Source organism: Acomys russatus, chromosome 22, assembly GCF_903995435.1.
Source record: "Acomys russatus chromosome 22, mAcoRus1.1, whole genome shotgun sequence".
Taxonomy (NCBI): Eukaryota; Metazoa; Chordata; class Mammalia; order Rodentia; family Muridae; genus Acomys; species Acomys russatus.
The window spans coordinates 14,398,567-14,421,973 of NC_067158.1; the positions used below are offsets into that span (position 1 = coordinate 14,398,567).

The window sequence follows — 23,407 nt, forward strand, 5'->3', positions numbered from 1 at the left end:
CTCTGTTCCTGAACCCCCAACAATCAACTGTTCACCTACTTTCACCCACACATCTAACATTTTTTGAGGACACAGAGTACTGGGTGTCATAAATCTACCATGTCACTGATAAACCGGCCGTCCCATCAATACTCTGGGATGTGCTCAACAGAAAGGGCGAGTACAGGAATGGCGTGAAGCCTAAAGATACAGCATAAGATTCTCCAGGAACATGGGCATCTGCTAAGCGTCAAGCCCTGGGATTCTTTGGGGCTGACATGGATGCACCACACTGGGAATATCATGAAAACAATGTGGGCAGGAAGAGCCAACCCCCCCCCCCCCCCCCCCCTACTGCTGTTATTAATTAGGGCCTGCGCCCGGCTGTGCGTGGAAATTCCTGAGCCACAATCTGCTGACTGGCAGTTGTAATTGCCTCGGCCACACAGGGCGTGTCATAGCAAGAGCTTCCTAAAATAAGCTGCGTTCACAGTCAGTACACATCTCCCCTGCAAGCCTCCCCCATTTTCCTGGACTTTCTGCACTGTGGGATCAGAGGCATTCCACAACAGGGGAGCCGCTGAGGGTTGGAAACCCAAGCTGTTTAGGCCCCTAGAATTCAAGGCTTCAACCACCATCCACCTAACTGGTGGCTACTGAGCCCTATCCATGCTGCAGCCTAGGGGAAGACTAGCCCTGAGCATGTGTCTCATGGCCCCCACGGTACGGCTGGACACTTGGTCATGCTCATCAGCTGCTGCCTCCCCCCTTCCCCATGAAATACCAGGATGGGATGACATGTCGGAAACACGGCTGAGAAGTCTGCGGGTGTTATGCCAAGTGCTCACACAGCCCCAAGAACACAGCTCTGAGAACATGCTCAGCCCGGGCTCCCTTCTCAATTTCAGGCATGCAGAGAAGATGAGGCATGTAGTCCAGCGTTTAAAAGCCCGACCACAGGTTAAAGCGGAATTTAGGGGAGGGCAGGGCTAGGGCTAGGAATCACACACACACACACAGGTTTAAATAGACAAGTCTTCAGAAAGAAGGCAAGTGCTGACACGCGCAGACGCCGGACTCGAGTGCGGAGCTGTGGACCTTCATGTTGTTTATTGCTTGTTTGGAAAGATCAGAGGCGCTGGGAGAGTAAATAACTTAAGATCAAGCAGCTGTCAGGAGTGGGAGGCACTTAGAATCTAGGCTCCAGGGCCCGGGTGCACCTGCAGCTCACCACCACCTACCTGCACAGACAAGGCCAGGAGCACTCATACTTGAAGTTTCATTGGTGGCCCTAACTGGGACTATTTACACAGCAGGTGACAGTTGAGTCAGGTTTGAGACACAAAGAGACTGAAAGCACGTTGCTGCTACATCCAGCTCTGTGATAATTAGACAGAGAAATGCCTGGAAGGACGATCCTAAATCCCAAGTCACTTGCAAGTATCACCTTTACAAAGAGAACACCGCAACCATGTTTAAAATCACTAAGGTTGTATAAACGAATGGCCCCTAAAAACAGAGCAACACTAGCCCATGACTCGATCCCAGGCTCTACCAATCCAGTTTACCTTAATCTTCAAACCCCCACAACAAAAGGTGGGAGTGATTCTGCGGAGAAGCTGACCTGAGAACTAATGGCAGCAGACTCTAAGCATCATATAGGTCCCATGGAATCATCAGTCCCATCTGGCATTGGCATGTTTTGCTATAGGAAACCCAACTACAGAAGACCCAGTGCATTTCCTTCTGTTATACGCTATGTAAGGAGAAGAACATTGATGAGAAGTTTCTTCTGCTCCATAAAGATTACAGAGATGCTATGCTCTTACACACACACACACACACACACACACACACACACACACACACACACACAGTGCCCGATGGCTACTGTTCCCAGTTCCCTGCACGAGGCAGGTAGCCAGAGCACAGATCATTGGGACACAGAGCCAAAGGCAGGGAGTCTGCTTGTTTCGAGGGCAAATGTGAGCTGCTAAGACAGTTCATTTACAGCTTGCATAAGGTCTGAACTATGAGTTCCCCATAAATCTTAATTAAATGGTACCATGGCTTAAAAAGAAAAAAAAATGCAGGAATGAACTGTAAAAATATTTTTCTAATCTTCTAGTTTAAGCTGGAATGCAGCCAGAAAAGGCCTCCAAAAACAGAGCACAAAAAAAAAAAAAAAAAAAAAAAAAAAAAAAAAAAAAACGGACCTAGAAAATGTTAAGAGCGGGTCCATATCTTTGGTTAAGAGCCACAATCATCCCCTATAGTTATTTTTTACTAGAACAGAAATCTTAAATTTGAAACAGAAAATTTGAGTTTAAAAATGTGTTAATTGTGTGTGTATAAGGGAGTGGGGGATTTTGTGTGAGTACAGTGGTCACAGAGGCCAGCAGGGATGTCAGATCCTTTGGACCAAACTCAAAAGCGCTGCAAGAGTGGTGTGCGCTCCTTTTGTGGTTCTTTTGTTTTGTTTCAAGACAGGGTTTCTCTATGTAGCTCTGGCTGTCCTAGAGCTCGTTCTGTAAACAAGGCCAGCCTTGAACCTAACAAGGCCGGCCTTGAACCTGAGTGCTGGGATTAAAGGTGTGCACCACCCCCATCCTGCCCCCATATAGCTCTTAATTGCTGAGCCCCAAGTAAGAGAACTGTAAAATAACAGCCTAGCAGGAAAACAGCATGGTGTCTACCCCGCCTATAAGCCTGATTTCATCCTGGTCCAGTTGTGAGTCCTTGAGAGGGTCTCATAGATCCATACAGCTCAGATGGCATTTGTTCCCACAGGTGACCTCAGTGGCTGGAAAAGAAAGAACCATCCAACCCCAACAAGAGCCAGAGCCATGCTGGACTCTCCTGAGCTTCCTGCTGCATGCATAGCAAGCTCTCAGCACCACAAAATGCCCAAGTAATCTACACTGAAGGCGTTCTAAGCCTGCAAGAGGATGTGGGGGACAGGGGAGCCCAGGAAGGCTGAGAAGCCTTCCCAGGGCTGCAGTTGCTCGCCTGCACCAGCCGGGAGACAAGCTAGCAGCTCTGGTTCTCACTGTGCCTACCCTGTTCTCTGGCAAAAGGCCACCACTCAGCAACAGGGACAAAAAATCTCAGCACGGGGGAGGGGGGTTGGGGGGCGGGAGGGGCGGCGCACTAGGGACCTAAGCTTCTCTTTCATCCTAGAGGTCTTGATCCCCACTCTGCCACTTCTCTGTGAAATTTCCAGTCCCCACACTCAAATCGCTCCTGGCTCCTCGCTGATAAAACCAAAGTTAACCATTCCTAGCTTCCTGTGAAGTCACCAGAACTAGAATGCATGTGCTGAAAGAACAACACTCAGTCCACAGACTCCCTAAGAAGGGCACCCATGGCAGTATTAGAAAGTTACTTCTGCAATGAAGAAGGCCCAACAGCTCCCTGAGACCCATCTCCTCACTGGTCACCCCGCTGCTCGCAGATGGCTGAGGACCATACTACCCGTGTCAGGGCCTTTGCACTAGCTGCTCTTGCCCCTCGCACCCCCCAGAACCTTCCCATTCTTCACTGTGCACTTCCATGCTGGGTTTCTGTCTTGTGTACCGCAGACACCAATGTCTACCACTCATTCTAAGCCGCTCAGCTCTGAGGCAGGGGTTTCCCTCTGCTTTGCTTCCTCTGGTACTCTGGCACAAGGGGGACAGCCCTGGCACATGGTGGACATTATATAGTGGAGAGAGACTGTCCCCAGCTTATTATCACATGACAAACAGACAATAAGGGTCTAAAAGCAGATGTGTCGAGCAGATGTGCCCAGCCCCAATTCTCTGGATGAGAACCGTCTTCCAGACAGCGAACCAAGTCTGACTGCCCATGTGTGGCAGAGCGAGCAGACACTCCTCCCTCTCTTGGTTGGCCTTCACAGGCCAAGGAGCAGATGTAGAAAAGAACTGAGTGGAGTCAACCAGCGTCAGGGCTCCAAGAAGCTAAACAGAACCCCAAATCCCTAAATGTTAGTTCGGTGTGCGCTCACTGAGAGGCAGCAGCTAATGGTGTGAGGGGTGACAGAGACTCATGTTCTCCACCCAGAACAGAGATGACAGAATTTGTATCTGGGCTTCAGGGCCCTGGTGGTAGCTGGCTCCATGCTCTCAAGGGGCAGAGGGTGAGTTCCACCCTAGCTCACCTTGGCCCTGCTGAGCTGCAGCAAGCATCCTTCTCCTATGAAACACAGTGAGCTACCTAAACAGCTGATGTTTGAGGATGGGAGTGCAGGACAGTAAGATGCTAGGAGTTGGAGTATAGTCAGTCACTCACGGGCCCCTTCCCTCCTTTTGCATCAGTCATCTTTTGGTACCCGTGAGTTCTCAAAGCCCTTGTTTAAAATGACTTAGCAACTGTCTATATTCTACTACCTCAACACAAAAGCTGTAAGACTAGTGATTACAGTGTCCTCAGAATAAGGGCAAAAGAGAAGGGTCCTTATAAATTAGATCTAAGTTTTTTGGTTTTTGGTTTTTGTTTGGTGGTGGTGGTTGTTTAATTCCAACCCCTGATTAGTTAGTTGGCTCTGCAGATATGCAATCTGAAGCTACAAGGACGACTGCTTAAATGGCAGGTGTTGAGCTTTTCCCATGGCTCCAAGGGCTAACACAGGGAAACAGTGTGACGCCAGCCCCATTCTAAAGATGGAGAATAAATTCCCAGAGCCAAAGAAAGGCCTGCCTAGGCACCCCAGCTTTCCAGACACAGGAAAAGAAGCTTAACACATCGCCGTCCAAGGTAACCCTTCCATTCCATGGCCCTTGCCCTGTGCACTGTCACCAGGCCCAGCCAGCCTGAAAGCGGGTTGTATGCTGGCTGATCATGACTTTCTTGTAGCCAGGAGTGGTTATCAGACACACATACAGTGCAGAATGCCTTGTGCTGCATGGCACTGGGGAGGTTATGGGCTAGGAGAGAACCAGAGGGAACGAAGTACAGGCAGGACACACACATCTCCTTAAAGAACATTATCACAGAGGTCCTACCATCTCCACCTGAGAGAGAGCACTCCTTCCTATCTCCCTGCCTCACACATTCATCCTCCTTCCCTCCCTCCCTCCCTCCCCCTTCCTCCTTATAGTCCTACAGTTTGACTCCAGGGCCTTAAAGCATGCTGTACAAGTACTCCACCAAAGACCTACATCCCAGACTCTTTCCCCTTTTTATGTAGAGACAGGGTCTCACTAAATTGCCCAGATTAGCCTTAAACTTATCCTGTAGCTCAGGCAGCTGCTGAATTTGCAAACTCCCTGCCTCAGCACACCAGACAACAGAGATGACAGGCCTGAGCCACCATGCCCAGCTCCAACCTTACCTGTAAAATATGGCTTCCCCACACCAGGGAGAGGCATCCAGAAAAATATTTCAAATGGGGAAGACCACCAACAACCACAACAACAACAAGAGGAAGGGCATAGAGAGATAAAACAGCAGTTAAGGACATATGGGTCTGAGTTCAGTTTCTAGCACCCAGCTCACAACTGCCTGTAACTCCAGCTCCAAGGAACACCTGTCCTACATAACAATTGATACTGAAGGAAAAACTGCTGTCCCTGTGACCTCAGGGACAATGGCTTGATTGTCAAGCATCTGCTACCCTGAAGACGGAAAGTCCACATTACAGATGGAAATAGAAGCACAGGGCAGCTGAGCTACTGCTGCATGGTTTTAAAAGGACACACACAGAGGAAGAGAGGGCAAACTCAGTGCTGATACAATTTGATGAGCTGGAATTGGTGAGTAGGGGGTGCAGGGCGGGGTGGGGTTGGGGGGGGAATCCCCTTTTCCAAGGATTAAGGGGGGGAGAGGAGGAGGATGGGTGGAACTGAGAGGAGAGGAGGGACAGGAGCTACTACGACAGGGATATAAAGTGAATAAATTAATGAATAAAAAAATTTCAAACTTCATTTCTTGGATAATTTCTTGTCATTGAATTTCATTTAAATGTAAGAATTATTTGTGTGTATGTATGAGAGGGGGGAGGAAGAGAGAGAGGGGATTCAAAGAAAAAAAAAAGGGCCAACTTGGGGCCTGAAGAGGCAGCCTGGCACTCAAGAGCAGAATGGCTCACTAGTTAGCTCACAACAACTAGAACTCGAGCACCCGGACATCCAGAGCCACCTTCTTATGGCCTCCTGGGTTACCATGCACACGTGGACACAGCGCACACGTGTACATGCAGGCGAAAACCCATACCCAAGAGAGGAAGGGAAGAAGCGAGAGCTCTCGGTTCCTTCAGATTGCATTCCAATCCCAACCAAACACAAAATCAGCAATTTAATTTTGGAAAGGAATGTTTTCACTAGCTTCCACAGATAAAGAACCAAACTATGCTACATCCGTACTCCTATGTGCTCATCCCAGGGGACTGCTCAGCATGCTGGGGTTTTCTCCCTGACTCTCCAGACGGCCGCTCATGCCAGGTCAGAACTCAAGTGTTTTCAATGCACTCGTGCTGATGGCCAGTGTAAGTGTTTAGCTCCTTAACCTGAAACTGTAGGTGTGTTTCGGCTTTCTCAATTAATGAGTATGAGTTCTGTTCTTGCTTGGGCTATTCAGGCCCCAGCACAGAAAGGAGCCCCTTCCTGCATCCTAAAAGAGAAGGCAGCATCTCCACAGTGGGTATCACCCAGTCATGTCTCCAGGTTAGCCTAAAGTAACTCACTCCAGTCTACTCAGTTGAATCGACTCAATGTCCAAATATAGTGAGATAAGTGGAGGCGGCCACAGGTCCCTGTCTCATAACCCTCCCAGGAAGGGCTGCAGGAAGAAGAAAAGACTGCTCGTAGGAACAAATGGCCACCATCAACCACTGGATGGGTGTCTGAAGACTGTAGTGGAGTAGACACAGCCAGGCTCAAAGGCTGCAGCTGTGGGACTCCAGGAAGAGTAACATCTTGGAGGTGCCAAGACCAGAATACAGATCAATGCAGCCAGGAGAAAGGACAGTGTGGCCAGGAGAGAGGAGGGCAGGCTGTAAAGGGGTATGGGGGTGCCTTGGCCCATGAACATCTCCATCTTGACTGCTTATCAGCACTGTTGTAGAATGTTCTCCACACAAATGAACACTCAACACTTTCCTCCCGGTACAACCACCACGGGGAGCGTCAGACAGAAGCTAGGCTCAGGGCGATGGGGCCCTAATTCTGCTCTGTTGCCCCTTTCTTCTGAGACTCCTGTTAACTGCCATCTTCCCTCCACTTCTCCTTTGCTTCCTTCTTGAAAGGGTAAGATGTCATTGCTGGGGTAGCCGGCATGGTCCCTCCCTTCCCATATCTCTGGAAGGGAGGAATGCCGTTGCTGGGGTAGCCAGCGGGGCCTTCGCACCTCCCTTGTGACACCCCTTGGTGGGTTTTCACTGTGAATCCTTACTCCCTTCTTCATTTCCTGCAATGATCATTCTGACTGGCCACGGCTTTGTGACCTCAGGTGAATTACCCAATGTCTCTGTGCCTCATTTTCTTTGTGTGTAAGTCAGTAACCTATGGCAGCTCCCGAGATTCAACAACAGCCCCATGGAGGGTGTGCCACCCTAGAGAACACCCTTCTTGTCTTTGCTTTCTGGAGCTAAGAGCTCCTGCACTCCTGTCAGATTTCACTTCTGTGTCCCCTCAGGGCCCAGTGCTAAGTGAGTAGTGCACTTCACAGTATCTAATTAAAAAGCCCTCCCTGGGAACTACAATGATGAACTGCTCCTTCAGCTACATCCATTAAGCCATGGACTGTGGCACTGGAGAGACAGCTCAAGGATTCACAGCAGCGGCTGATATTGCAGAGGACCAGGTTCAGTTCCCAGCACCTATGGAACTGTCTGTCCAATATCCTCTTCCAGCTTCCAGGAGCACATGCTGTATAGATGCATGCAAAACACTCATACACATAAAATCAAATCAAATCAATCTTTAAAATAAGCAAGGATTTACGTTTCAACTTGCCAAAACGTTCTGTAAGTCAGTAGCATGATTTTAATCACGTCACTCCCATCTTCAGTGGCTTTATGGCCAAGGTGACCTGTAGCCTTTACGGACATACATTCTGGTTAAATGCAGTTTTCTCCTGGGTGGTAAAATCACAGGAACAAAATGTGCTCTGAGCACATCACAATCCTGCCTCCTAGGAGGCTAGTAGCCAGCCCAGGCCATCCAGGACTCTTAACTCTGTGAGGTCATGGTACTGGGAGACAAAGCCCATATCTGGCTTCCCAGGGGCAGGGCCAGGATGACCCCCAAAGGACATGAGGAGCCCTGACCCTATATCACTTGACCTCTCCTCAGACTTCTAGACTATTCTTCTTGACTTGCCGAGTCAGCTGACAGCTGAGCTATAGCATAGCACGGACAATACACGAGCCGATGAGTTTCCCAACAGACACAGTACAGCGACGGATGGAAACTGCTCGGCAGTAGGATGTGTCGTGCCAGAAGGACTGCACTGATGTGGCACCAGACTTCAATCTCTGGGCATGGGAGAGCCCATCACTGGCTCAGGTGGCCTGAAATCAAGGCTGTGCCAGGAGGACACAGGAGGGATGGGTGCTGGCAGCTCCGGTCGTGTTCCAAAGGCACCTGACTTCTTGGGAATCTGGTGGGGGCCCCAATACTAGAAGCCCCACTTTCCACCATGAGGAAACACTAAGCCAGGACATTTCCTGGTGTCACCTTGTTAACTTAATCACACATGCAGATTTATAACCAGAGCATTACTACGGCTTACTAAAACAGGCCTGGCTTTTACTCTGTGGCACCAAGGTTCTGCCTCTGTGCTAACTGAATATTTCCTGTTTTTTTACTGAATTATTTTCTATCACAGAGCCACCAAGAGCTAAGCTATATGTTTATGTGTGGGTCTTTTGAAATACCACTTCTAATCTATAGCTTGCATATATTATTGGTAGGGATCAAATGAACCCTTGTTAAAGCAAATGAGAAGAAACTAAACATCCACACTGTAGAACAAACATCGTCTCTCATTTTCGCCACAGGCCTAGTTCCAGAAATAGCCCCCCGCCCTGCACCATCATTCTCAATTTCCTGGACTCCCAAACACAAGCCAACCTTTCTAAATGGCAAGGTGTGAAAGGCGGGGGTGGGGGGGGGCAAGAAAGACACCTGCAGGTGTCAGCAACAGGACACCCACCGGCAGCAAATGTCCTTGGCACTTGATAGTGAGTTCCTTGCTGGACACTGGAGAAAACCGGGCACGCTGTGTAATCTTGGACAAACACAAATCAGGGAAGAAAGGAATGGAAGCAAGAGAAGGAACCATTTCCACACTGACCCCCAGGTCAGCAGTAAGCCACCTCCTGGGAAGGGACCCACCATGCCCCACACCCTACTTCAGCCAGGGGCAGCTGGGGCGCCTGGCATTTAAGGCACTTGACTCTCCCTAGGCGAGGCACCAAAATACGGCAATAAAGGAAGGCTGTGGATCCCAGGGGTCTGGGATGGCAGGTGCAAAACAGAACCAGGTGCCTCCCAGCATACAAACACACCCATCCCTCAACCCACAAATGCTGGCCACAGGGCTGCAGTGCCCATCCTAGCACCTTCTGCTCCCAGCTCCCTGAAGACATTTTAAACAGAAAACAGATTCAACCCAAGAGAAAAAGAAAACAGGAGCCTTGGGAGAGTCCAGCCAGACAGACCAGCCACAGAGCCTGCCAAAAGAGCTGAACACACACCTCACAACAGACCTTTTGGCTTCAGGGCGCCCTGAGCGGTTCCCTCAAAGAGGCGGGTATGACAGACTCTGCGGGCTTGCAAGCATTCCTAGACCAGTCCGGCAGGACAGGTCAAGCAAGGGCTTCGGATCCTTTCCACATTCCACTGTACACAGCAGCGCTGACCAGCATCATCTCCCCCTCCAGGAGTGAGCCGGCAAGTCTCAAAGAACACACCTGGAGCCTCGAGAAAGCCACAAGCAGGCACGCGCAAGCACTCTCACTGCTTACCTTCCTGCTAAACTCTTAACCACTCCTTCATTACAGAGTCGGGCCACTTCTAGGAAGAATGCCTTCAGCAGCATCCCCCAGGTGCCGCCCACCTTCCCAGGGCACCTTGCCTCCCACCCCAGCTAGCGCAGAAAGTTAAAAACCTTGGCTGCGGAAGGACTTTGATTTTGCCCAAGAGGGCCCAAGCAATGTAAACGCGAGGGCGGGGTTTAGTGCAATCAGGTTTAGTGAAATTTGAACTCTGCAGGCAGGCTGAGGGGCGGGTCCTGAGGCCTTCGCTCCACCCAGTGGCCAGCACCCCAAGCATTTTCTGAACCAGTTTTATCTTTTATTTGCCTTCTTTAAAAGATCCCGAGAGAACCCCCCTGCAGGACATCCCTCCTATTGGCAGCAGCTTGTCTTCTGTGTGCTCCATGTGGCAGAAAGGATGGCGTCAGTACTAATGGCAGCACAGCATACCTTTCTGGCTTCCAAAGGAGGTCTTTTTCCGTCTCAGGCCTGATTCTATTCAGCTTAGGTGGGCTTGGGCAGTGCCCCTGCACTCTGGCGGGAGGCTGTTGTCGCAGAGTAACAGCGTGCCTCTGCTCTAAGCAGAGCAAACGGAGGCAACTGGAGCCCCTCTGACTCCATGAGATCCCCACAGCACAATGAGAAAGAACCCTTACAAACGTCTCCAGCCACTGAGCGAGGCAGGACAAGCCTGGGCTGTGAGCTCAGGCAGAGGGCAAGATTTATCTCCAATAAATCACCAGAGACCTCAACAGAAGCACACACGCGGCTTACAAGATCTCAAGATTAAACTCCGCTCACCCTCGGGAGAAAGGCTCTCCTCCACGATAGGACAGAAGGCAGTCCTTGTGCAAGAAGTTCTATTAAAATGTGGAATTCAGGAAAGGGTATTGAGTAACACATACGTCAAGCAAAGGCACTGCAAGAAAGCCGGTGCGGTGGGGGGGGGGGACGGGTGGGGGGGGGGAGGCTTGCTAATCACAACCTGTTTTCCCTCCAAAGACTCCACATCAATAGAAAGAAAGGAAAGGAAAGATTAGGAGACATTTCAATAACCTAGCTCAGGGACTGAAATGAATGCCTGTGTCCTTTAGAGCTTCTGGGGCCTCCCTGAGTCGGAGTTAACAAGGCACAAGACTCTTGAACAAAGTTTGTATATCCCAAACCTGTGCTGGAAAAACCAACATCTAGGGCAGCAACAAGAAGGAGGGCAAGAAATCGTTTACACCAGCAAGGGGTCTCTTTTCTGCGTTTCTCAGTGTTTCTCACAGGTTACTCAGGCACGGTGTGCCCTCTGTCCTTAGTGTCAGAGGATGTTGGTCACCTTATAAATGAGCTGCCCCAAGTCTTCCCCGACCAGCCTCCACTTGGCCTCCAGTCCTGCTGTGGCAACTAGGCAGGTGTGCCAAAGTCCTCTCAGTTTCCATAGACTCCCCAGCAGTGGGTTTCAGTTACATGGGCCTGCTTAGGCTGTTAGCCTTTACGTCTCATGGGACAACGTGGTCCTTTGAAGCTTGGCTGAAGTCGGGCCAGAAGGCAGCTCTGTGGTCCAGGGGAGGCTTTGAAAGGCACCCAACCTTTAACCTCTGCAAAGTTGCAACCCTGTGCATGAAATCATATATCTAATGAAGTAAAGGCTGAAGTGGGCTTCTCAATTATCTCTGAAAGTGGCTGGCTGAGAGGACAGGAGAGCTGTAAAAGGCTCGGTGTGATTCCTGTGTGGGAGTCCAGAAAGGGAGAAGGCATTTGGAAGAAGATAGTCAAAGATATAAAAGTGTAAAAAGAGTAACTGATAATATCAGAGATGTAATAATATCCTCATGGCAACACATACAAAAGCTTGCTCATAGCAACAGTATCCATAAGTGTAGAGTGTGGATGACCCATATGCACATGGGCTAAGGACCTCAGTGTGATCCTCAGTGGACTGTCAGCCACGAAGCACATGGAGATGAACCTTGAAAACTTGGGACAAGCAGAGTGAATGACAGAAGACCAAAGATTCCACTGATGTGAAATCCCAAGAGTGGGACAGTGCAGAGAAAGAATGAATGGTTTCCAGGAGCCGGAGAGAGCAGAATCAGAAATGACTATTACTGTTTAAGGCTCCATTTGGGAATGTTCTAGACCTTGATGACAGGAAAGTGTTTTCTGTAGAGAGTTCTGACTCTCCCGGGTGGAACGACCAGCATTTTGATCCCTCTGGCCTGTCCCCACCCCCACCTACGCCCCGTTTTCTGTTTTTATCACCCCTTGATCATCTCTAGATTGTTCCTCCTCAGTTGGCTTCCCCACAGCCCACAACACTGAGCCCCCGCAGGCCACACTCCAATGTCCTTCCAGCCACTGGCCCGCCCGCTCTCCACAGCTGCCCCAAATCAGGACTCATCCATCCAACTTCCTTTATTCTCCAGAAGCCTATGCTTCAGGGTGCTCTGTTCTCCAGCCAACATCCCCCGTGGTCCTGGTCACTCCTGGGCCTGCGCAGTCCTGTGCCCATATCCGTGATCAGCTTTGGTGTAAGCTCACCTACCCTAGGATCTCTGTGGCTTCTCCTGGAGCCATTTCTCTGATTGGTTCCCAGGCTCTGACTCTCTAGACCTGAGCTTGCATGTAGCACCACTCCTTATGACATCACAAAACTGAAAGCCTTGAGTCTCTCCAACGTGGTAGCCAATGACTCCTTCCTCCACAGCTGGAAGGGTCCAGATAGCTCCTGTTTTCTCCATGTATAGCACCATGTGTGCTTCCATGGACATCAGGCCCTTCCCTCACACAGTGGAGACAGAGCCAATCAGATTTAAGGTCAGCACCACATTCACACCAAGGGTAGCATGAACCTCTGGGACTTCCTTCCCTTACCCATGGTCTAATTTTCTTTTTTCTTTTTTGTTTTTTAAAAAGATCTTATCATTTGTTTATTATATATACAGTGTTCTGCCTGCAATATACACCTGCAGGCCAGAAGAGAGCATCAGATCACATTATAGATGGTTGTGAGCCACCATGTGGTTGCTGGGAATCGAACTCAGGAACTCTGGAAGAGCAGTCAGTGCTCTTAACCTCTGAGCCATCCCTCCAGCCCACAGTCTATTTTTCTAAGACTGTTACCACCAAGAGTTCTGCATTATTTCAGTTTCCCATAATGAAGTATCTAAGAACTCAATGTCACCTGTCTTGCTAACAATATATTACTGTGTTTTAGTAAAGGAAAGAAGGAAAAAAATAAAGGCTTGTTTTCACTCTTGGGATATGGAAGTAATGTACTGTACACAAATTCCCACCCCACCTGCGACATGCCAAACAGCCACAACCGCCAAGCACAGGCAAGACAAGCGAAGAGAGAATTTCCGAGGCTGCCTCCCCTGTTTATAGGGCCTGCTTTCAGCCCCTAGGGCCAACAGCTTTCTCTGTGCTCCTGGCCCACGTCTTAGGGCCTTCATCATTGAAGCCGTAAGCTTCTAATCTCAGCCTAGTTTCTCTGTGGCTCCAGCCCCACTCTCTTCTGACTGAGATATCCATCTGTTCTTTCTAACTTGCTCTGATCAACCCTGGTTCGCACAGCAAGGGGCTGCACCTGTCTCCTGGCTAATAGGCCTCCACACTAGCTCTCCTTGGAGGCAAAGGAGCCTCTAGCAGGACATCAGTGCATGTCTAAGGCTGGGAGGGGGAGGCTCTGAGCACTCTGCTCTATCTAAAGAGCACTCTCCACACGGTGTAGCACCTGTGGAAGAAAGGAACACAAAAGTAGACAAAGCTTTTCCCATCCACAGTGTCTTTCAAGCAGGTCTGAGGGTCCCTGGATGCTCACGCCGTTTACACAACATCACATGCTGCCCTTACAATAACCTTGAGTTACTAACAGTTTGCTGGTTTAAAAAGTCTTACAGTACAAGCTTAATCTACTTCAAGTGCAAAGCACACTCCCTGCCTTGACCTTTCCTTCTATTCTCAAGCCCCGCCCTTCACAGGACCTCTGAGACTCAAACTAATTTTATTCTCAGTCCTAGACCCTACAGGGGGAAGGCAAGACTGTTAAAATGCTGCAATGTGTTTGATATCACAAGTCTTACATATGAAACTTAAAAAAAACAAAGCAAAACAGCCAGGCATGGTGGCGCATGCCTGTATCCCAGCACTCAGGAGGCAAAGGCAGGCGGATCGATGTGAGTTCGAGGCCAACCTGGTCTACAAAGTGAGTCCAGGACAGCCAAGGCTACACAGAGAAACCCTGTCTCAAAAAAACAAAAACAAAAAACCAAAACAAAACAAAACAAGCAAATAAAAACAATTTCAACTCTAAGCTATTGAAAAAAAAAAAAAAAGCACACAGGGCAGTGGTTTCCAACTGTCAAAGACTCAGCTCAACCTTCAAATAGAGTTGTACATAAGAAGCACATATGAAGACTATAAAGAGATAAAGGTAGGACCAGAGGCTGAGGGAGGATGGGGGATGGAAACAGGATGCCCCTTACGTACCAGCATGGGGCCCCAAAGCTGCAGAACTAAAGGCAAAAAGCTACTGGCCCTGGAAACGTCACTGTTCCCAAACCACACCACCATAACCAGCAGGAGACACCTCCATAAAGCGAACTCGCTAACACAAATGTGGGTGGAGTCTCCCTGTCCAGAGCTGCAGGAGGCACCAAGGCGGCCCTGGAGATGCAGCCCTGAGAACCAAGGCAGGGGCATTCACACAAATTTCCTCTCCTCCGACTCCTTAATTTGTAGCTGTTTCCAAAAAGAACAGTGTATGGGACACAGCCTCACAGACTTGACCTGCAGTCCTTTCTCGGTATATCTTAAACCTGCAGGAGAAGAGAGGGCTGCCTGAGCCTTCAGCTTTCAGGCAAACATGAGCGAGAGAGGTAGATGCTCCAGGGAATTGGAAACACATGAGCTAACTAACATACAAGCGGGAAGGGCACCAGCTTTCCTTTATCACTGCTTCTTCTCTCTGCTGCTTTACATCCCACTGAGCAAATGTAGTTAATTCTTTCCTGGACTTGACAGAAATAAGAAACACATCTTAGGCTTTGGGGGGGAAAAAAAAGGAGCTGGGGGGTGGGGGTGGGGGCGGGAGAGATGGCTCACAGGTTAAGAACAGTGGCTGTTCTTCTAAAGGTCCTGAGTTCAATTCCCAGCAACTACATGATGGCTCACAACCATCTATAATGAGATCTGGTGCCCTCTTCTGGTGGGCAGGCGCACATACGGACACAACGGTGTGTACATAATAAATAAATACATCCTTAAATAAGTAAATAAAGCTGCAGCCTCACATCTTCCTGGCACTGAGAGGGAGAGCATTCTCATGGAGGAGAAGAGAGCCAGGCAGGTGAACCTGGAACAGCACTGTGCAGCCATTTATACTTTCACGGCAAGAAACAGGAAGGCGCCCCCAGAGCAAGCTTTTACAACACCAGGGTTTCCATACACACAGTTCGCATAGAATGTGAGGCCACAAGAGAAGAGGAGCTGTGTGGCAGGAGCCATGCCCACTCTCACATCTCAGGAAAGATATGGGCAGAGCTAGTCTCACAGGTGAGACTGGAGTGCAAAGCTCCCCAGAGCCCTGGGGATGGAATACAGGGCAAAGGCTGAGTCACTATATGTGTGTGAGTTAAGAGGGTGAGGTCATCAGAGAAAATTGGAGATGCTGATGGTGATTGCAATGCAGACAGGAGAGTGGCAAGAGAGTGAATAACCATGATGACATGTGGCTACTGGACTCTACAAAGACACAGTAACTGGAGTGGTCCAGACAGACCACCCAGCCGCTATCACCTGCCAAGCACATGGCACCTTATCTAAAACGTACAGTGAAGTACCCGAGGGCATCTCAGGAAATGGTGGTGTTGCTTCCTCTTGGGAGGAGGGAAGACCCATAGCTTGGAGACTGAGAACTAAGGACCAAAGTCAAATACATTCAAATCTCAGTGCTACTATCCTGCAATGCTTACACGGTCACTTCATACAACACGACAGGGTGACCTACACTTTGAGACAGTCTCTCTGGTCCCACAGGGATTAGACGGCAACAATAATAAAAGTATTCTAAGTGGGATGGAGAGCCAAGGCCTGACCTTTGTCCTTTGGCAGTCTCAGCATCACACTCCCTTTTCCAATAGGTTGCATCCATTTTCAAAAGTCAGTAATCCACCACTCGATTATGGCCCACAGGGTTCAGGGAACTACTGAGAGCTATTGTCCTGTGACCTTTCACACTGCAACATAGCCAAAATCCCACTCCATGTGATGCGATGGAGTTAATGAAAGGTGACCTCTAAGGCTTGCGTGATAGCAGTGTAGTCTTGATTTATTTATTTATTTTTTAATTTTTTATTATTAATTTATTCTTGTTACATCTCAATGGTTATCCCATCCCTTGTGTCCTCCCATTCTTCCCTCCCTCCCCTTTTCCCCTTATTCCCCTCCCCTATGACTGTTCCTGAGGGGGATTACCTCCCCCTGTATATTATCATAATGAGTGAGTTAACCCAGAAGCAGAAAGACTCAAATGGTATATACTCACTTATATCTGCATACTAGCCCAAGGGGCATGTCCCACGAAAGCCTTCACTTACCAGAAAACACAGAGGGGAGGACATCCTATTGAGACTCTAGATGAGAGAAGCATGGGAGAATGGCAAAGTAGAAGGATCTAGAGGGTCCTAGAAACCTACAAGTAGTCTTGATTTATAATCAAGAGGGGAAAGAAAAAGGCTCTTTAAGAGTGGGGCTGGCGTAGTCGGGCGTGGTGGCGCACGCCTTTAATCCCAGCACTCGGGAGGCAAAGACTGGTGGATCTCTGTGAGTTCGAGACCAGCCTGGTCTACAAAATGAGTCCAGGACAGCCAAGGCTACATAGAGAAACCCTGTCTCGAAAAACAGAAACAAACAAACAAAAAAAAAACAAAACAAAAAGAGTGGGGCTGGCGTCTATCTGGAGCATCATCCCATAACAGCATAAAAGGCATACCATGAAGTGCTTTTCACCTAACCAGCTCAGTAGGCAAGGCACAGAAGGGGCTGAGTTTATATACGGAAGACTGTCAGAATGAAAAAGAGTCACCTGTGTTAAGCATAAATAAGACTTTGAAGGCAGAGTTCCCACACGTGATTCTGATTCAAACACAGAAAACTTAAGCACAAGTGGGCACAATGGCCCAGCCACAGTCCTGGCTAGGAGGCAAAATGGTCCCCGATGGCTCACGTTTAACTCCTTTCACACTCATACCACTGTCTTGAAGGCTGGGGAGCCTCTGGACAGTAGCACTGGATGGATAAGCAGTTCATTAGAGGTGAGTCTTTGTGCGTTATACCTGTCCTGGTTCCCATCCCCCCCCCCCTTTTTTTGGCTCCTTGTTGGATGGCACAGAAGAACCCTGAGCAAGCCACCACCAGTCTTCTCTCCATAAAGGAGTGAAACATCTCTCTGCGCTCACGAACCTATGGAGCTTTAATCTGCTTCTGATGGGTATTTTATCACAGAGATAAGGAAAGTTGATCAACACGGCAGCATTATATGGAAACTTCTTATGAAGGCTGTCTGCCCTATTCGACTTCAGAATGGCATCGCCTTTGTCATTAGCCACCATGGCAAAAGATCACTGCCCTGAAATACAAATGTAGTCCTTATTTGCTTTTTAGCACCTCTGCTTGCCTCAACCTCCCTATACACAGCCATGTCAGCTACAGTGTGCACGCTCCCATCACAGTATTTCTAGCAGATCACGACCTTCTGGCAAATCTCTTGATGATTGTTACTTATACAATAAAAATAAGATCTAGAGAAAGTCTCCTACCTGACAGTCAACCATTCATGAAGTAGTGCAGTAGCCAACACCATGTGAAGAAGAAGAAGAAGAGGAGAAGGAGGAGGAAGGAGGAGGAGGAGAAGAAAAAGAAGAAGAAGAAGAAGAAGAAGAAGAAGAAGAAGAAGAAGAAGAAGAAGAAGAGAAAGAAAAGAAGAAGAAAAAGAAGAAGAAGAAGAAGAAGAAGAAGAAAGAAGAAGAAGAAGAAGAAGAAGAAGAAGAAGAAGAAGAAGAAGAAGAAGAAGAAACATATCTCTGGATGCTTGGCAAGAAAATCCCAACCTACCAATAAGAAACTGCCAAGGAGGTTCAAGGAAGTTAACAGAAGTACAGCTAGAGTGTGACAGACAAACTGCTTGCCTGTCACAAGCCACCTTGTCTGTCAGATTCCCTCCTCCGAGCAGCCGTTAATCTGAATACTTACAATCCACCTTCAAAATGGCCTCACCTGAAAGACTACAGCTTAACCCAGTATGTCCACAGCCCTGTGCATGGCACAGCCAGCGCTTCTTGACCTGATCTGTCCTGACCAGTGGGAGCTCAGTGCAACATCTGAGCAGTGGTTCTCGCCATGTCAGCGCTGCAGGTTACTTACTGTGAAGGGAGTGGAGAATTGTGAGGGAGCTCTCACAATTATAGCTGTCTAGGAAGCCAAGCCTGAACACCCAGAATGGAAATAGCCCCTTAAAAATGGCAGAGCCCTCACATGGCTTACCCCTAAACTGGTAAGGGGTGTGGTCAGGAAGCTAGGTCCATGCAGAGAACCAAGGGTTTGGAGTGGCCCAGCAATTCACAGGAGAACCTCCCCTCACTGAGTCCTCCTTTTTCTGTGGCCCTTGTTTGATCTGTGGTTGTCTTATCTACCCACTTCTGAGAGCCTGAAGCTGCCATGCTCCAGGCCTTACTCTGCCCCTGACTAGGAAGCTACATAAACCTTCCTCTACCCCGGCTGCCCTGCAGACTCTCATGACTATGGAGCATCCTCTGGATCAGTACTGTCCTAAGTTTTCAATCCCTATGGCTCTTGCGGCTTCAATGTCAAATAGGGAGATACTTGCAGCATTGTGACAATTCTGGAACAGGATCAAGCCTTATATGCTACTATTTATTAGTCCTAAAGTTTCCACAAGCACCTGCTGGGCTCCAGCTGGACCTCTGACACATTGCCCAACAGAGATGTCCTGCTGTCCCCACCTGAGGGAGTAACCACCATCTTTGCTTTTTTTTTTTTTCCTAATCACTGCACTCCAGAATTCAGTTCATGGCACACACCTTCTGGGACTATTAATATGAATATGATACACAGGTTCTGAAACCATGGAATCCACCAATCACAGGTCAAAAAAATACTTTTTAAAAAATTGCATCTGTTGCCAGGTGGTGGCGGCGCACACCTTTAACCCCAGCACTCAGGAGGTAGAGGCATGCGCATTGCTGTGAGTTCGAGGCCAGCCTGGTCTACAAAGCAAGTCCAGGACAGCCACGGCTACACAGAGAAACCCTGTCTCAAAAAAACCAAAACCAAAATTTAAAAAAAATTACATTTGTTTTAAGCATAGTGTGTGTGTGTGTGTGTGTGTGTGTGTGTGTGTGTCCTTTTACCCAATGAGATTACAACTATTCACACAGGGTTTATATTGTGGTAGAGACGTTTTAAGAAACCCTGGAATGGCTAAATCATATGGGAGGATGTGTGAAGATTATTTGCAAATATTATCTCAGTTTGAAGAAGAGGACATAGCATCATGCATTTTTGTGTCTGAGGCGGAGTCCTGGAACCAGCTCCTGCCAACACTGAGGGAGGACGGTCCGTATGTTATTGTGAATGCATACACAATAATGAGTTCCTCAGAGAACTGGCCAAAGATATGTTTAGGATCACCTAGGAATTTTACAGATAGAAACAGAATAAATATTCTGTCTGTAGAACAAATAGAAACAGAACAAAATCATGGGTTATCTGAGCAAGCACACATCACCTAGAAGGGGCTGTGGTCAGCAGCGCTGACACTGTGGGAACACGAGTGGGAGATGAGATGGCTTTGCGGAGAGCCATGCGCACAGCAATGGAAGGCTCGAGGCCCAACAATGTGAGAGCAAAAGCAGGTCTAGACTGCCCATGTAAGAAAAAAAAAACAAAAAACAAAAAAACAAAAAAAAAACAAAAAAACAGGTGAGCGAGCATAAGACAGAACAACAGGAACAGCACCCCCCAAGCTTACCCCACACATGCGGACGAGGTGGGAGTGTAAGTCTTCCTAGATGAGGCCACCAGCACGGAAGGGGTTGTGTGTGTGGCAGGCAACACACCCTGTCTACTGTCTGCCGGCTGATTACATGCAAGGGCAGAGGCCAAGCACTGCTCTGAGACCTTCCTCAGCCCATCACAACCAAACTGATTCTGCTCCTCCCAGGCACATAAGCAATCCCCATCTACTCTGCGTTATGAGACTGCAACCCACCCCATGGTACCCAGCACAAGTGTCACAAAGAGAGAGTCAGAGCTCTATCCCACACGATCGTAAACATGGCACAACGCCCTTGGGGGCACCTATTGTTGCCAACAGTAAAATCCAGGAGGCTCCCAGGGCCCTTGAAGCTCCTATCTTCTTTGTTTTCTTTGGGAACTGGTGCTCCTTTTATTTCTAAACGGGGCTCATAGGTTCTTATGAAGATGAACCAGCATAGCCAGGCTTACTGAAGGCTGCCACACCCACACCACAAGCTTCCTGGCACCTTGCCACACCAGCACGTTCTCCCCCCGTTTTTCTGGATGAGGTGAGTAACCGGGAAGGCCAGCGGCCCCACAGTTTGCAAACAGAGCAGGCCACTGCCCACCAGAACTAGAGACCCGTGAGGAGAAGAATAACTAAGGCCATGTACACACTCCCATGCTGGAGATGGGGTATGTGTGCTCTCTTGCTCCCCTTGGACCAGATTCAGGGATGGCTTCTTTCTTAAGTGTGGAAAATGGGACATCAGGCTCAGACACAAGAGACAGAGCTTTCCTAACATGAGCCCCTACTAACGGCAGCTGTGATGGTTCATTCCAGGGCAGCAGGTAATTTCGAGAGATAAATGCAGCTTAAGTCAATATTCCAGCTTTTTTTTTTTTTTCTTTTTTAAAAGACCAGTAGAAACTAGAGGCAGGGGTAGGGGTAAAAGGGAGCATTGTAATACCCCATCTTTTCAGCTAAAAGAAAAATGTCTCAAAGGCTGCCAAAGCTCCCTCTACTCCTCAAAGCTCCCGACAGCTGTCAGGACTAATGCCGCTTGAGGCTTGGGCCCTGGCAAGAAATGTAGCTGAGACTCCGCTTCCTGGCTGCCAAGGGCTGGCTCTGTCCAGGGCCCCAAGCCAGGGATTGCAGACCCCTGGCAGGAGCCAGGGACTGCCTGGAGGTAGACACAGGAGGCCAGCCTCAATGCCTGAGAGGTGCTAAGGAGGACTGGAGTATAGGGGAGATGCGGGGGTTATGGGGTGGGCATCGGAAAGCACTCACTTTCCAGCCGTGGGGATGGATCTTTCTAGTCTGCGCTGGCTTTGGTCTTGGGTGCAACAATGGAAACACAGAAGCCCCACAGGGTGCCAGTGATAGGATCAAATGCACTGTGGTGACCTGTCTAACGCAACAGAACATGACACGGCAAGACCTGGAAGGAACTGTTCACTGGTGCACACATGCGCAAGCAAGTGAAGGTAAGCAGAAAAACAAGGCTTTGAGAGTGCTGGGGATAGCCCCAGTATGAACTACTTGTGTTCATGGTGTGCCATTTAGAAACCAGGCCTAAGGTACAGCAATGGCAACTGCTCTGTCTCCAGGCAGTAACGTGGGTGCTTCTTTTTTAAACGATAGTTTGCATTTTTTAAAAGATAGATATATAATTATAAATTGATTTCCAATGGACAAATAAAACTCTACTATTTCTTTCTCTACCTTCTGTCCCCATGAACCTATTTCTCAGCTTAACTTTTACATTGGTATAGCTGACTGATACAGTCCAAGGCCTTAGAACACTGTTTCCAGTGGAGCCCCAGCCCAGGACAATCTGTGAGGTGTGAGCCAGGGTAATTTTTTTATAGAGTATGTGCCATCCTTCAACAGTCTGAGCTGACTGCAGCCAGATCCTGCTCAAAAGCAATGTGGCCGAGCACTGACTGTGTCCGTTGGGACCCAGAGCCAAGTCTCGGCTACACAGAGAACTTCATCCACTTGCTACCAGCCAGGGCACCTGCAGATGCCCTGAATTCAAGACCACACAGCCTACAGTACAAGCTCTCCCTCTGGATGCTGCTACCCAGCTTGGGAGAGGCTAAGAGAAAAATGTCCCCCACGGGGAACTGTCAGAAAAAAATACCTAAAGATAAACTGTTTCTCTGGCTATTCACTCAACAAACAGATCATATACCTATTATAGTTTGAATGTCTTTGGTCCTCCAATATCCAATGAGATGGCATTAGCAGGTAATTAAGCCTGGAAGGGAGCCCTTGTGATGGTGCTAGTACCCTTATGAAAGGGACTCTGGGGAGCTCTCTTACCATCATCCTGCCATAAAGACACAGCAAGAAGGCATCATTACACAACCAGACCTAAAGAGAACACCACCTTGCTGGCACACCGATCTTGCATTTCCAGCCCCCACAACTGTGCAAGACACAAAGCTGTGACACTCTGGTTACCACATCTGAACAGGCTGAAACAGTAGCAAGATGCTGCCAGCAAGCTGAGAGTATGTGTGAAACAGCTGTCTTTGGGTCTCTGACTACTGCTTCTGATTGTAACAGCAGGGAAAGAGGGGCCTGGGTAGGGGAGACAGTCTCTCCAGGCATGCCTTGAAAGCCCCAATTCGCCGGGCGTGGTGGTGCACACCTTTAATCCCAGCACTCGGGAGGCAGAGGCAGGTGGATTGAAGTTAGTTCGAGGCCAGCCTGGTCTACAAAGTGAGTCCAAGACAGCCAAGGCTACACAGAGAAACCCCGTCTCAAAAAACAAAAACAAAACAACAACAACAACAACAACAAAAGCCCCAATCCTCTCCCTTGCCTTTTCCTCTCTCTTTGCCTCCAAAAAGTCAGTGAGGAGCTCTGCCACATCATTCCTCTAACGCTTGCCATGAGCCAAAACATGGACTGATAGCTCTGGTATCACAAGCCTTTAAACTGAGCCTTTGGGCACGGGCTCCATCTCTTTGTAAGTAACTTGACTTCCATCATACAAAGAATGACATTGCCACAACTACAGCAAGAGTTCTTGATCACACATCCCTGGTGTTTGGTGGTCCCTATACATAGCTACTTCATTACATGGTCCTCTGGTTCTAATCTAGCCAATGGTTTGTCTGTCGCCATCTCCTCCCCTTCCCAGGTCCAGTTTTTTGTTTTTTGATTTTTTTTTTTTTTTTTTTTGGACTGGTACCCACCCCTATCCCACTCTCCAAAGTGCCCCTTATTCTTCCTGCCTTGAGTCACTCACTCACTCACTCCTGTAGGAGCCACCGGTCACTGGTCTCCAATAGAAGGCAGCAGTGCATGGCCGATCGGAAGGGCTGTGGTTTCACACTATCAGATAGCAAGATGAAAATCCTGCAGGAATGAAACTGGCAGGGGACTCTTTTTTCAAATATTTTTTAAAGATT

The 23,407-nt window shown here is 48.7% G+C and overlaps 1 protein-coding gene across 1 annotated transcript in view; it reads right to left on the reverse strand.

The window, feature by feature from the left end:
• Nucleotides 1–23,407, reverse strand: part of Tns3 (tensin 3) — a 201,301-nt gene that overhangs the window by 65,253 nt on the left and 112,641 nt on the right. The gene's annotated exons all lie outside the window — the stretch shown is intronic.